This window comes from Poromitra crassiceps (assembly GCF_964638095.1).
Source record: "Poromitra crassiceps genome assembly, chromosome: 13".
NCBI classification, from domain to species: domain Eukaryota; kingdom Metazoa; phylum Chordata; class Actinopteri; order Beryciformes; family Melamphaidae; genus Poromitra; species Poromitra crassiceps.
The window spans coordinates 48982996-48993622 of record NC_139644.1 but is presented as its reverse complement, the minus strand read 5'-3'; the positions used below and the strand labels follow the sequence as shown (position 1 = coordinate 48993622).

Genomic DNA, 10627 nt, shown 5'->3' with positions numbered 1-10627 from the left:
TATTCTTCTAGCATGCCTCAGTAATATTTCAAATAAACTTCAAATGCACTTTTTGATTTTAATTAGTACATTTAAAGTGTGCTATTGTTAATAAGAAATGTATTTATAGTGAAGTTCTATCACAATTTAAGCATAATAAAGACATGTACTTAAAGTGTACTATAATTTACTAAAAGTGTATCTGAAGTGTATTCCATCATTGCTTATGCGTCAGGATAAAAGTGTATTTTAAATAGAACATTGTTATACTTTAAGTACTGTATTAAATGTTCCTGAAGTATACTCACAATACATCACTATTACACTTCACATGGTGCCATTTTAGTACACTCCAAATGTGCAGTTTTGTTCAATGACCAATTGCACTTCAATTATGAGAAAAACATATTTTATTTACATTAAAATATTATGGTAATACAAATGTATGTAAGAAATTAAAACAGTTACCAGTAGCGATGCACAATATATCAGCAATCATATGGCTATCAGCTGATGTTTTATCTTGAATATATCGGTATCAGTCCGATGAGCCGATGGCTGGAAAGCCCTTGTTGGTGGCCTATACCCCAGGAGGGGTAGTAGACATAAGTAAGTCCGATGAGCCAAATAACCAAAATGTTAAACCATGAAGCCACAGTCCTGAAGGCAGGCTGGTTGACAACGCAGGCTGTGATCTGCTCCCATAGGCTGCTGTCCTTCTGCACCGGAGTGGAAGACCTGTCCGCCAACAAGGCTGAGGGGATGAGAAAAGAAAAAGACAAATTAATGCAAGACAAGCTTTTATAGTGAACGCAGAGGTCAAGGAACTGTAAGAGAAGAGGTAGAAATTTAACAATGTGGCTTTGTTGCCTAAACCTAACCAACGGCACTACACGGCCTCTATTAGGGCTGCACGATTTATCGTATTTTCATCGTCATCGCGATATGAAAATGCGCGATGAACACATCGCAAAAGTCACGTGTTATCTGGCCAATACTCCACTTCTGTTATAAAATTTCAGTCTGGAATATGGAATATCTTTCAATAATCGTTATGACTAAAAGTAATCTCATGTGTAAGAAATGACTGTTCTACATTGAAGTAAAAATGTAAATAATTAACTTGTTGGTTTTGGATTTTTTTTAGCTTCAAGAGTGCATTTTTGTTCGTATGACCCTCAACACAGGCTTTGAGAATCCCGTGCCACTTACTGATACATATGCTTAAATTAACACACTCGTATTGCAAAATGAATTTAGGCCCTCACTGTAATACTTCAGAAGTTGAATTTGAAGTTCAGCATTAATACATTTGTCATTTTTTGTCTTAGATTTACCTTTGTGTGTTATTGCAATATCAAACTACATAATTGAGAATCGATTCTAGATTCTGGAATCGAGAATCGTTGGAATCGAGAATCGATTCTGGAATCGGATCGTGACCCCAGGAATAGGAATCGGATCGTGGCTTAGCCGGATCGGAGCACCCCTACCCATTAATATTTTTTTATAGCATTTTTTTATTTATCGCAGGTCATATCGTCATCACAATATTGAACAGTTATCGCACATCGCAGCTTTTCCTCATATCGTGCAGCCCTAGCCTCTATCTTCCCAAAAGCGCTAATTTTCCGCTCGTTTAACGCCATGCGCAATGCAAATTGGGGGTGGACACAACCGCATGACTGTGAGATACAGTAAGTGTACTGGGCATTGGCTGCCACAAGCCAAAGCAGGCGTTTCAGCGCTAAAATGTGGGATAGATGGCGTTATCCTATCGTCAGCAGCGCGCAATTACTTTGCGCTAAGAGCTATGAAAAGGACCTCTTACGCGCAAATACCTCTCTGCGCTGGGCGCTCTGCACAGAGATTACGGCTGCGCTCCGAGCGCAGAGAGGTATTTGCGGAGTGGAAAGTGGAATTACTTTTGGATATTTATATATATTTATATATATTTGGGTATTAGCAGCAGATAATTCAGTGAGGCAATCAACTATAACTCACTGAGAAACTTTTATCACATCGCAAAGAGGGAAATAAATTGAGAACACTTGTGGGACAATGGACATAGGCTATTTACCTTCATAACCCGAAGGGTCGGCACCACAGACGATCTGTCAATAAGCTCTCTCTGTCCTCGCAGGAGTGAGTACACTCTATTACGCATGGAGATAATTACAGCATATTGCATGCCTCGGTGAGGCAACCTCACGCAAACAACCATTGCGAGACGGGAATCTGATTGGTTTTGATTGACGTATGCCAGCCTTGCCCGGTCACGCCTGTGAATAATTCTGGTAGTTAAGACCGCCCAAATCCCATTTGCGCGGGCATTTTGGGGGGTTACATGCTGCCACTCCGACGTTCTGCCACTCCGAAATATCGGCACTCAGAAAGGGTTCTATATTCCCCGTTTTTCACTAACCTCTCCCAGCCCCCACGCCAAACCTAACCTCCCCCCATGCCTAAACCTAACCTCCCCCAGACCCTAACCCAAAACCTAACCTCTCCCACCCCCACGCCTAAACCTAAGGTCGGCATTGCGGCTTCTAAGGTGAACGACCGCCAGTCCGAATACTGGAAGTTAACGTTCGGAGTGGCAGAGCTTCGGAAAGGCAGACAGTTACCATTTTGGGGCGCAGATGATTTTTAGCAGAATTGTTTCCGCATGCCCGCCGAGAATTGCATCCCCAACATATTTCGGGGCTGTTTTAACTTAGAAATCAGGGAGGTCACGTCTACCAGACAATTATATCACTTTGAAACAGTAAAATTTCTGTATAAATCATTACCAGTAGCTCCCGTGAGGTGGGGATGTTTTTTTTTTGCTGCTCGTTGGGGGAGGCAAGGCGGAACGCTATCGTCCGTGCCTTAAGGCATGCGCAAACAGTGCGCAAAGCGCTATTTAGGGATAGCGCCTGTCGGAAGATAGAGGCCCACGTGTTTACTTTAGTTCTTAACGGCGGAGGAATGGAACTGTTAACATCGGTAGTGGGCCATGGGATCCTGACTATACGTCAAACTAGGATGAGAATGAGAACGTGCTGGGTGTGAAGAGACAGTAGTCTGCTTGCTACTGAAACACACAGGCCACATCTTCTTTCTGGACGGACAGATTTGTCACCGCAAATTAGAGGCATTTTCTATTTTATTTTTAAATGGCGTTGACATTCCAAAACAACAGAAATCTATCCTTTCTGATGGATCGGTGTGGCTGCAGTTAATTCCTTCCAGAGTCATGTTCACAGCACACAGAACACAACACAGCGTATAGCCTAATATATTTACATAATCTTTCAGTCATTTCTATAGGATAACCACTGTGTGTGCGCGTTTCTTCCCCAGCGGCAGCATGGTCTGGGGGAGAAACGCGAAACCGAAAGTAGACCAAGATGCGTGTTGCATCTCAAATATCCAAATATTCACTGTTGACCTACCACCGAATATCCGGAGCCCAAATGTTTTTATTCGGGCCAGCCCTGGAATTAGATGACTATGAGCAGACAAATAAATGAGCATATACTGTACTTCCTGCTTAATATTTCCTCCTACTGGGTGTCCGGGTAGTGTAGCGGTAGATTCCCTGCCTACCAAGATGAGGGTCGCAGGTCCGTGCCCCCGTGTTACCACCGGCTTGGTCGGGCGTCTATACAGACACGATTGGCTGTGTTTGCGGGCGGGAAGCCAGATTAAGGGCATGAGTCCTGGTCGCTGTACGACCGCCTCCTCTGGTCAGTCAGGGCGCCTGTTCGGGGCGGAAGGGGACTGTGGGAATAGCGTGATCCTCCCACATGCTACGTCCAGCCACTGAAGCTCCCCGCTATCAGGTGAAAAGCAGCTGGCAAATGTGATCGACAGAGGGGGTGGAGCAGCGAGCGGGGCAGCAGAGGGAAATTGGCCAAGTACAATTGGGGGAAATGAGAAAAAATAATAATATAAAAAGGGATAACCCACCTACTGATGTTGACGAGTCCGTTAGTGGCGTGTGCTTTACGTTGAGGCTGAGTGAGGTCAGTCAGACTGAGGATGATCTGATGTTCAGTGAAGATGAGGTTGGAGCAAACACACCAGAGGGCACATCTAGAAACACACACCCACACCAACAATTACTCCCAACAGCTTTTAGAAGCACCTGAAGAGTATGGCAACTGTATCACATTTGAAATATTCCATGATTAAGATAATACATGGGGAGCTGTGCAAATAAAAACAGACATCCAGAGCAGGACTCTACCTTAGTCTCTTCCTATTTCAGCCCTACTTGGGGAAAGTCTGCTGAGAGTGGGCAGGATGCTCTACACAGGGCAGCGCTGAGCAGCGGCTGGATGGCTGGTATCCCAGCAGAGGGTGGGTGGCTGGTACAGGCCCTTGACAGGTGACACGACCGCTCTGGGAATCACAAACAGGAACTATTATATATACTGTATTCCAACCACATGCAAGCACCAGGTCCCTCAGCTTTTTTTTTAAATAAAATACAGTTGTACTGTCATACCTCTGGGCAGCTGTATCTGTTGTCGATGGAGTGATGTCGAGTTTCTACGAGGAGTAGATGGGTAGTGAAGATGCAGCGCACACAGAGCAGCCTCTGGACACACTGCCTTAAGCTGGACAACAAAGTCAGATAAGATTGCAGTGAGAAAACTTCATTTTCTATCTGTAGTACTCATGAGTGTAATTTTTTTTCAGCATCTTCTGGAGAATCTCTTTTTGTGGATTTTTCTCACATTTTCTCCCCAAATGTACTTGGCCAATTCCCCGTTATAACGGTCGTTGCGCGGGTCAGAGGGGTTTCACCAGCAGGACGTAGCGCATGGGAGGATCATGCCATTCCCCCCAGTGCACTGCCCATTCCCCGAAACAGGTGGCCCGGCCAACCAGATGAGGCGCTAGTGCAGCGACCAGGACTCATACCCTACCGGCTTCCCACCCGCAGACACGGCCAATCTTTAGGAATGTCTGACCAAGCCAGAGGTACCTCTGGCAGGAGTTGAACCTGGGACTCCGCGGTGGTAGGCAAGTGCTTTTACCTCTACACCAGTGGTTCCCACCCACCGGGCCCCGGTCCATAAAGCATTTGCTGCCACGCCGTGGGGAAGCTAATATGATTCTGCAGGGAGAAAGAGAGTGAGATAGCTCTCTCTACACACACACTTGCATTAAGAGAGGGTCCATGAAATTGAGAGTTTACAGTCTATTATTTCACTTGTAATTCACTATTCCAGTGTGTCAGAATTTTACATACACTAAGAAGCTGACTGTCCCCTAGCCCCATAACGTGACGCTGCTACTGTACTCCGATAATATTCTCGTACAGCAGTCATCGTCACACATCGTTCGAATCCTCAATAGGTGGAAAACGCTGTTAAAAAAGCTCTCCTACCCGTATCCCACCTCCGATTGCAGATCCGAAGATATGATAGTCCGCCTAGTGAAGCCAGTAATTTAGCCGGCGCTGTTAAAATGATACTGCTTGCGTGAAACAACCATTTAGAAGCAGTCTTTGTACAGCCTGCGCTGAATTTACAGCAGGGTGTGTTTGATCTCACTATCTTGGTGCACCGCTTGCACATGGCGAGCAAACAACACATGCAGTCACACGGAGACGGCGGCTGTCAGTGATCAACGCAAATCCAGCGCACCTGGGAAGCAAAACATGTCATGAAATAGGTTCCTGTCGGCTTCTCCTGTCCTCAATACGGCACAGGCTGTGCAAAGACTGCTTCTAAACGGGTGTTTCACGCAAGCAGTATCATTTTAACAGCGCCGGTTAAATTACTGGCTTCACTAGGCGGACTATCATATCTTCGGATCTGCAATCGGAGGTCGGATACGGGTAGGAGAGCTTTTTTTAACAGCGTTTTCAGCGGGGACCGCCTTCCATTCCGAAACACCATCGTTCCGACACACCCCCACTCAGAAACCCCCCCACTCCGAAATTGATTTTCAAGTCCATATTTCTCAGAGTTTCCTGCATTCCTGCAGCTTGAAATAAATCTTTCAACTCATTGTTTTTTTTATTATATGTCACTGTCTTCATATAATTTCGCTATAGCAGTAAACACGAGCCTGCTGCATTCAGATAGATACAGGAATGTGAACGTTGGATACATCCTAAAATCAGCTGTGGATCACAGACATGTTTGCACTCTGTGTTGTTCAGAATCGTGCGAGCCGCTGCTCAGGGACTGGGCACAGCTGTCCTGCTTGCTTTCTCCCCCACTCCGCAAAGAAATAGGCTACACCTTGACAACGCACACTCTAGTTAACCGCGTATCGGGCCCGGAGCAGTGTTTTTATTTTTTGGCACACAGACTTTCCACTCTGCTGGTCTAAATAGCCTACCAGGTGTGGTCTTGCGCATTCCTGGCTCGCAGTTTTCTGCAGGTGCACAGAGATATCTCTCTACAATCACTAAACATTGTTAATTTATGTTGTCTTGCCATACAGATCTGTTCCACAGCAGCATATTCAACTGATTATTTTTACGGCGACAGGATCTAATCATAAATGATGTTTTCTACACATCTAAAGGTGAGCTGTTACACACGCCCACATTCATACCCTGACAAGTGTTTGAAAAAAATTAATTGTAACTTTGAGTCAAATGCTCACAGTTGAATAAGGTTCATTGAGTCATATTAGCAAGATGTGGACGTTCTTATTTGTGAATGCCAGTCGGGTTGAATTGATTTTGTTTTATGAAAATCGGAGGAAATTTAGCTTCCCCATTCCCGATGGTCTAGCGCCGCCTATGCATATTTTCAATAAAAAACAATGAGTTGCAGTGTTTGATGCAGGAAACTCAGAGAAATATGGACTTGAAAATCAATTTCGGAGTGGGGGGGTTTCGAAATGGAGGGGATGTCCCCATTCGGAATAGGGGTGCCTTTAAAAAAATGGGAAAACCCCTCCATTACGAAGAATGGAGGTCGATCTTCGGAGTGGGGGGGTTTCGAAAAGGCAGGGTGTAACCGTTTTCTACCTAGTGAGGATTCAAACGCTGTGTGACGATGACTGCTGTACGAGAATATTATCGGAGTACAGTAGCAGTGTCACATTATGGGGCTAACTGTCCCCATGTCCTCACTGCCTACTGCCCAGGTGGGTTCATCAAAAAAGAGTTTCTGTGTGGAATTTGCAGTTCTCACTCTGCTCCCCGGGGGATGAATCCCCTGCAATATATATATAAGAAAATAATATCTGTTCTGTGATAAACCATGACAAAATAGACAGGTTAACATGACCATTTACTATTTTAGGGTGTGTGAGGAAGAACAGTAACCTTATTCCTCTTACCTTCTGTCGTTGCCTTTCATGATCACCCCTTCAAGACAGACAAAATCCTCCCGACATGACTGCCTACATTGTGAACAGGAGAGAGTTGTAACTAGCATCGAGTTAGCAGCTAACGTTATACAGGGCTGTAGTGGTGGCTAAACGCACGTAAACGGCGTTTACGTACCTTTTTCAATGCTCTGCAGCGTTTAGGCACCTTTTAAGATCGTTTACTCACATGTTTAAATCGTTTATGCACACTTATTATTGCACGAGTTTTAACACGTTCGCGTAAACTCCGTTGATGCGGAGACCACGCCAAGCACGTCACACACCAAAAGAAAAGAAAAAAGATTACACATGGGCATGGCACTGACCAGGATCTCCGCGAACCGTAGCCTATTTTTGTGGAGCGCTCCGCGGGAAAGGTACACGGCCCCGGTCACGTTGGTGCCTTTATCGAGCTGTGCTTGCCTGCCCAGACAGCGCTCCCTTCAAACAACTTAACGGTGCCATTGTGCCAGCGATGCGCAATGCGCATTTGGAGACCAGCTCATGGTGAGCTGAACATAGGTAAGGTTGGTTAAAAATGTGTGTCCGGAGTGGGGAAAATCATATAGGCTCACCGTTTTACAACTGAAGAGTGAATCACAGGTGTAAAGAAACATGATTGATTTCCCTCTGATCAAGTAAAGTTTGTAACATTAGGTGCGTGCGAGTCGACTTGAATAGTCCAGGTGCTACTGTATAAAGCCAATATAATACGACCATGTTGAAAACTATCTAGAAACATACTGGTGTTTGTTGTGCCGAGATCTGTATAAATAAATATTGGCTGACTAAAATTTAGTGGCCAGAGTGGCAGAACCACTTTTATTTCCATGTACAGTATGTTGTCTACCTATCCTTGCCCAATGTGTTTGTGGACAGTTTGAATTATATATTGGTATTCAAGAATCACAGATTCAATCTGTCTACATACTTTTAGCTATAAAGCTGAAGCTGACAATCACAGGTACAGTGTGTGTGAGAGAGAGAACTATATTACTCTTCAAACTGTATATACTGGGTTCATACAAGGTCCTTTAAAGTAGGCTACCTACTGTATAATTTAACTTTTCATACCTGGAGAAATTCAACAAATGTTCAATAAATACATTTTATATTGATTGTTTAGGCCTAATTATTTGTAAAGTCACAACACATTAGAGATGTGTGTAGTTCATTTTGCTCTCAAATGCACCAGGTTGATGAATTTTACTTTAAAATGTAAAAAAAAAATCTACCGGGGGAGAATCCCCCCGGACCCCCCTTGAGGGGCAAGGCCCATCCCATAGCCAGCTACTTTTTCTATCTGGCTGGCTACTCAGAAATGTGGGAGAACCCCCTGATATACCTTATAGGGCTATATGATTCAGATTAAGTTGTTCTATATACTCTCATATTTTGTCTTGTATATCGGTCACGGAAGCTTATTTATCCGCCGTTATAACACTGCCGGTGCCACGTGAGAAAGCTGCCTCGAGTCAAAAGTATAGTTTACCCGGGGTCCGGGCGCTAGTCCGACCAACCGCTGGTTCGACCTCTCTCTATTCCGACCTCTCTCTATTCCGACCTCTCACTAGTCCGACCTACGCTGCCATAAATTCGGCTCTGTCAACCAAGCTTTAATCACATGTAAATCAATGCCATGGGAAGCGCACACAAACAGCCGCAATAGGCGCTGTTTCGCACAACACCCACAGCATGCACACACCTGTGTACACACACACACACACACACACACACGCGCGCACACACGCGCACACACACGCGCACACACGCGCGCGCGCGCACACACGCACACGCACACACACACACACACACACACAACTCAGCCCAACTCAACTCAGCCAGCTGACATGTACCTTTTGAGTGAACTCTGTCCCGAAAAATAAAAAACAATAAAAGAAAGCCACCCCCATGTTCTATTATTATTATTATTATTATTATTATTATTATTATTATTATTATTATTACCTTTATGTTTTTATTGTTATTATGATTCTTATTATTGTTTATTATGTCGCGGGTCCACGTGTGTGTGTGTGTGTGTGTGTGTGTGTGTGTGTGTGTGTGTGTGTGTGTGTGTGTGTGTGTGTGTGTGTGTGTGTGGTTAATAACAATCTGTATGTACATTGCTCGCCATGACCGTGACATTGTGTTGGATGCAATAGCCTACAACAGATTTGACCATCTAGTGGAGCAATAGGCTATATAATCATCCAAGAATGTTAGAATGGTCCAATTATACTTGCAATGCCTTTGCCTGCATCCCGAAATCCGATGTTGTTTGTTGACAACCGTCACTAGACAGCACCCTGCGAACTCATACACAGCGCAAGTGTGTATGCACCTCTCCATGGCACGGAGATCTTATTACGCACACGTTCGGTTTACATCAATCATGGCAGCAAATCCAGACAAGATTGCACGTTTCCTTTGTGTAGATAGCTAACATCTGTATATTGCTGCATGTTCTTGTCTGCATGTTGCATTTGGATTCAACCTAATGTCTACATGTTATGTGTATTGATCTTCAAATTGCGGGGCATTCTGTGCGCAAAATGTGCTCGAGTTGAATGTGCCTTTATAGCCTACGAGTGGAGGCATAACGTTAGATTACGTGGACAGCTGTGGAGTGGAGAGAGAGAAGGCAGATCAGCACCTCGGACAGCGACGGGACAGCCTCCGCGCAGGTCGCACCACGGCGAAAGAATCTTTTGGCAAGTCTAAAAATGATTACGGTAGACTTCTGGGTCTAAGGTGACGACATTGTGTAACTGGCCAAAGCACATAATTTACTTTAATTTACATTACATTTCATGTCTTGCAAAGTTCCAGTGAAAATGTGAAATAAATACATAATTTAGCTTTGAACCATGCAATAGTCTTTCTTGTGTTACAACTTTTCAGGGACTATGGGGATGTTTGATACAGCCGGTGCCGTGCAACTTTGTCATTTTGTTTATGCTGAAGTCACGTTGCTTTTCATGTTGTTGTTTGAGGGACTCAGCAGCAGGGGGAGAGGCCGTGTCTGATTTTAGCAATATTATGGAGGTGATGATGAAACTGACATGGGGATCGAAATAAAATAATAGCCTAAATGAATAGAAATTAAACAAAATTAACTAATTAACTAAATGACAAGAAAATAAAAGCATTGTAAAAGGAAGATGAATGAATAGACAATACATAACACTGCAGGCTATAAAGTTTGACTGACTGCACGTCTCATCTCTGGCTTGTTGCAGGTAGGCAACTTCTTCATTTAGATTATCTTTCAAGTTATTTAATTTCACGTTCTTGGAGGCAAAGAGACATTTAATGT

At 44.2% G+C, this 10627-nt stretch overlaps 1 long non-coding RNA gene across 1 annotated transcript; it reads right to left on the bottom strand.

Annotated features, from left to right (window-relative positions):
* Nucleotides 1-4243: 4243 nt before the first annotated feature.
* LOC310787570 lies at nucleotides 4244-7342 on the bottom strand. The gene is made up of 3 exons (XR_014553264.1): nucleotides 7279-7342; nucleotides 4475-4586; nucleotides 4244-4368 (listed from the first exon to the last, which is right to left on the bottom strand). It is a non-coding gene; the product is annotated as an uncharacterized lncRNA (long non-coding RNA).
* Between the last annotated feature and the right edge of the window lie 3285 nt (nucleotides 7343-10627).